The following is a 6,000-nucleotide window of genomic DNA, read 5'->3' on the forward strand; positions in this document are numbered from 1 at the left end:
CAACGGCCAAGAAATATAGATGAGCACAACCCCATTTTGACACAACTGAACAGAGGAAACATTTACCTTTACCATAAATCCTTCCCTTTAGCTCCTTCTGCAATCATTCAGATGTGTTACTGGATATGACTATTTACTTCATTCCCCAAATAAAGCAAAGCTTCTTGCTACTTATTTTTCTTATATATAGTTTTATTGTAATGAATCACTTAACTGAGCAAACAGCAAAGATTCAGGCAGTTCAGCTGAATTCTCTGAGCATCATTTTGCAAGAGCTCTGCTCATCTGGAATGCAGAGGACAATTGTCCACTGGGGTTTCTCTTCATTTGTTACTGTTGCAAATCTGCCAATTCTACTTCTTTGCCTTCTCAAATGTTTATTTTTAAACCATCCTATTTCCATATTAATTTCTTCTGCCCATACCAGACAATTTACCAACACATGCATATTTGTGCACATTTTCTCTAACCAGCCATTTTTGTTTGCAATTTTGTTTAATATATATCACTTTGCCAGCAAAATTTTGCTAATGTTAATCATGTTGTACATTTTAACAAGAAAAATATATGCATTTTTGTACAGGCAGGATTTTCTGGACTGGTGAACTGCAATGACAATTTCCAAAAAGGATTATTGAAGTTTTGTTTGTGAAACAGCTCAACAGTAAGAATTAAATGAATCTCTCAATTCCTTTTATTCATCTAATTTATGCTTGTACTCACTTATTCAACCATTCTTTGGCTGAATAGTGATCAGGCACTTAATATACCAATGACCAAAAGCAAAATGACAAAATGATGTCTGCCAAAAATTCTGCTCTATCTCCCAAAATTATTCTTCCCTTGCCACGCTGTTGTGGATATTGCCCTATTATGAGTACTGAATTGCTAAACAATCTGGACAAATGTCACACCCCACTAATCTGATCTTTCCAACAGTAAAACTGGCCCTAGCACAAAATAAATACTTATTGTATCTAGATAACTGAGAAGAGTAACAGCTGATTTTCTGCTTCGAGCATATAGAAATGTACAAATTGACAAATGCAGTATGTACATGGATATAGACACAGATGAATGCACACATACTTTATTATTGTATTCACAATCTACCTGCATTGTTGATGAAATGCTTTTAATGTATAAGGTAGTCCTGGTGTCAAGATTCTGGCAGTTACCACAATTAAATCATTTTTAGAGTTGCCACCTGGACTAACAGTTACAACTGGGACCGATACTTGTTTCACCAAGCAATGTGGTGTTAAGTGACTCACTCCCAACATTACAAGCATTTTTGCTGCAGTTGTTAAATGAACTGAACATTCATTAACCGAATCCAGCTTCTCCAATTCAGTTTGCTTGTTGCAAGCCCTCTAGGAAGGATGTAAATGGTGATTACATAATCCCAGGACACTACAGTGGTCATAAATACATACCAGGTATCTAGCACTCAATTTTTGATCATGTGACCATGGAGATGCTGTAATTGTTATAGGTGTGAGCATCAGTTTTAAGTCACCTTTTCCAATGCCATTGTTACTTTAAAAGGCTGTTAACAAATGCTCATAAGTCAAGGACTATCTATACTAAAAGTTAGAGTTTGTTCTCTGATTGATATTAAAGACAACCGATTTAAAATGTATTATTTGTAAAATATGATCCAGGCCAGTTCTATTTTATTTTTCATCCTGCTCTCAAATATGTGCCCTTTACAAAGGGCAAGAACAATAAACACATCTAATAGAACTAACTGTGAGATATTTTCCTAAAAGCTTCCATTTAGTTTTTTGAACATTGGGTTGGTGTAGAATTTTTATATGAAGAATAATAATACTGGGGTGAAATTGCTTTTAAACACAACATGTTTTTCCCTTGTAGATATTTTGGACATGTCTGTATGACAGATAAAAATGCTCTTTTTAAAAATGCTATAGCCTTTTTTAATTCCTATCCTTAGGGATATTGGTGCCATTTATAGAAGCTCATTAAGAAATTCTTTGACACTGTTTTATTCATTTAGACCAGTGTTTCTCAATCTTAGCAACTTTAACTCTCAGAATTCTTGGAATTCTGGGAGTTAAAGTCTGTACATCTTAAAGTTACTATGATTGAAAAACACTGACTTAAGCCTTCCGTTATGAGAACTTGGTTTTGGCAATCAGGTTCTTATATATTCAACTAATTCAATTATCTACAAAAAGAGTAATATTGATAGAATTGAAGGCTTTAAAGCTTTTCAGGTTGACTCCCTGAATGTTTCTTTGGGGAAAGACTTACACACAAAAAAATAGAATAGGACAGAGCATTTTTTGCCCTTTTCAGTGCTGTTGTGAAGTTCTCATTTTATATCATTTCATCATAACAACTGTAATTAAGCTGTAAGATAACTTGAAATAAGATGTGGAATGAATTTTCTTTGTGAAAAGGTAAACAGTGTGTTGTACATGGAAGATGCTTAAGATTCTAAAAGTATAATCCAAGAAAGTATGGAGAAGCTATTGCCAAGCATATTTTCAAACAATCTTAGTATTGCCAACAAAAGCTTAGGTAAATACAGTGGTTTGTGGGGTATTTATAATACAGCAACAGCAGTCAGCAGTTGGAAAACAGCAGCTAAACAATCATACCTTCTGGGATACTGCATAAGAATGCTCTAGAAGATTTTTTTTCACATTAATATAAGGAATGAAGTAATAAATGTACAGACTGACACACAGCTCTGCCATAATTTGAACTTCTTTAAACACTGCAATATATTTCTTGGCAATTTAGGTTCATCAAAATGTATGCATATAATTATATATTATGTGTGTAGATAACATAATGATCTGACAAAACACATAGGATATCTAGAAAGTGCCCATTTCAGAAAGATGGCAATGTGAAGCTCCCAATATATTTATAATAATAGTCTGAAGTCTGGTTCGAGTTGGGGAACAAGTCATCCATAGGCTAGGTTCATGTGGCTTTAATTTTGAATAGAATAGAATAGAATAGAATAGAATAGAATAGAATAGAATAGAATAGAATAGAATAGAATAGAATAGAATAGAATAGAATAGAATTCTTTATTGGCCAAGTGTGATTGGGCACACAAGGAATTTGTCTTGGTGCAAATGCTCTCAGTGTACATAAAAGAAAAGATACATTCACCAAGAGTCAAGAATCATAAGGTACAACACTATAATAGTCATAGGGTACAATAAGCAATCAAGTAACTTCAGAGATTGAGTAGGCAACAAGGAGAGAGGGAATGCCCCAGAAACAAGTGGGGGGAGAAGATTTAGAGGAAGACAGCTATATAATCTTGCAATGTACTTTTGACTTTCACTTCATCCACTGACATCACATAGCCCTTGAGAGAAAAAGGTTCCCTACTGTTACACAAAATCATCAGTGAACAATTAAATCAGAAGGTAAGCCTTTAAAATGAAGAAAGCTGCTTTGCTACAGATATAAAAAAACCAGCTAGTTAATTTGCTGCTGGCATAATTGGCAAAGGTCTGTGAATGAGATCAGCTGAGAAAATATTCTCCATGAAGTTAGTCTCAAAGGGAGTTCATTCCTTACTCTTTCCCTTGTCGGCACCAACCAAATATAGCCACATTCCATCCAGTCTTTAAGAATGACAAACGTAAGAAAAACAAAGTGGCCCTCTCAGGATAAAATTAGATGTTCAGCAACAAACAGGTCTGGGAACCTGGCTGTTGCCTTTCCACTACACAAAATGGGGGTGGCATTGTAGGTTGTGGCACTCGGTATGAAAAAAGTAAGAGCAATGAGAAATAGGGGTTATTTAACTGCCTCTCTCTTGAGTGCTCTCTCTTTTTAAACCTAAAACAGAGAGAAGGGGAAGCCCAAAAAGGGTTAAATTAAATGTTAGTTTGACAGGGAAGTTCAGAAGATGTATTGTGGTCTAAAACTTCCAAGCATATCACTGTGGGTAAAATTTGATTAAAGTATCCCTATGTACTGTTTCTTCCTTTAATTTTCAGCAAGGATGACAATCTTGTGTCCATCTGCTTGGGATGTGAAAAAGCAAGTTGGCAGCTTCCGAGAATTAATAAGTTTGATTTTCTGATACAAGAATAAACCTCATGATTTTTCTTAACTACACCACTCTTCCAGCAGGCCTTACTCTCCTGTTTCCTATAGCTCATTTCCTGGAATTATTTGAAATATAGTTTTTTTTTTTTTAAGTTGTGCTCTTCCTTTATGGAAGAAACCAGAGAAATATGTGAATTAGGTAATTAGCCATCTAACAGGACAAGAGCCTTTACTAAGTTAATTACCTGTGATTATCTTATGAAAGGAAAAGATTATATACCTAAACAAAAAAAGGGGATGTCCCCTTGGAAAGATAAAAAGATGTAGTGCTATAAACCAACAAAAGCAAAGCAACCCATTGTTAAGTTGTAAATGCCTTGTTTCAGTTGATGTCTTCCTACAATACTATAATGCATTTCCCACTTGTTCTCTCTCTCTCTCTCTCTCTCACACACACACACACACACACACACACACACACACACACAGAGCGTAGTTATTTAAGCCCATGTCTTTCTCTTGCAGTATTTGATAGTATAAATGCTGATGCTATGCAATTGAGCCTAGATTAACAAGGGTCATCCAGTTGTGGATATATGGAATGCACTGTACATGTGGCTGCCCCTGAAGATCACTTGGAAGCTGCAACTGTCCAGCATTAGCAAGGCATGTCATGCTGTGTCCATGTAACATCTATGTTGCATGGGCTGCATTGGTTGCTAGTAATTTCCAGATGCAATTAATGGTGCTTATTATCACATACAGAGCTCTTGGTGGTATTGTGCCTGGTTAAAATTTGATGGATATCAATTGTCAATAAGTTTTGCCCCTTTTACAAGATCTAAGGGAGTCAACATGCACTGGGTCTATAGATTAAACAGTGTTACCAGGTGGGACTCAGAAAACAGTTTAGTTTAGTTTAGTTTACTTTATTGTCATTGCACCTCATACAACGAAACAGGCCTTGTCTATTGTGGCCCCCACTCTCCGGTTCTAATTAAACTTGTAATTAAAACCCAGCTCTGAGCTAGAGTGGGTGATGGATCCCTTGTGTGATGCTTTGAAGGTTTTTTGTTTTCCAGATGTTCTCATTTTGATGACGTAATTCCTTGTTTTGACTCTTCTCTTCTATCTCCTTGTATTATGTTTGCTCCCAGGGACATAACAGATTGGGGCAGCCTATAAATCCCATAAATAATTGAATAAAGATATAAAGAAGTGCAGTCTTCTTGCTAGCAAGTTCAATAGGCTACAAAATGTGACAGACAGTGTTGCTGAGGTAGGAGAAATTCCATGACCATCATACTTCCAGATCTTAACCAGGATTCTCCTGCTTGATGTACTGCTGTTGTTAAAAGCATAAGTAGGGCAGGGGAAACAAGAATGGCAATGCTCTTGTGAGAAGTAGTGGGGAGGGCAGGGTGGCTTACAATGATCCCAGCTGCTTTCTTCTTTAGTTGATCTGGTTGTTTTTAGCTGTTTCTTCACTTTTGCCGAGTACATAAAATAAATGATGGGCATGGTTTCAAGTTGTGTTCTTTTTAGAGTGGTTTGTGGAGGGCAGACTCCTAGGAACCCAAGCAACTGGAAAATGAAGTTATGTAAACTAAGAAAGAAGATGAAATATTGACATCTTTTTAAAAGTACCATACCTACACAATACAAAAGCATCTTCACCAAGATTTATTGATTCACATCAAAGTGTCATGCCTTTTGAAAGTGTGAAAAATGATAATATATTTATGACCTGCCAACTGAAGCTGTTTGGAGAATTAGCAAAAGCTCTGGAGAGAAGCAGCCTAATTGCATTATTACAGAATCAGAAATGGTTGTCAGTTTGGCCCCATTTAGCTTTTCTTCTTTTGTTAGTTAAAATGAAGATGCCATACCTTGGTTGAATCCATGAATTCCCTAATGAATTAGTGCGCTGTCACACTTTTTTTTCTAGCATAA

Source organism: Notechis scutatus, chromosome 3, assembly GCF_049901735.1.
Source record: "Notechis scutatus isolate UNSWTSFEM ecotype Mainland chromosome 3, rNotScu1.2, whole genome shotgun sequence".
NCBI lineage: Eukaryota > Metazoa > Chordata > Lepidosauria > Squamata > Elapidae > Notechis > Notechis scutatus.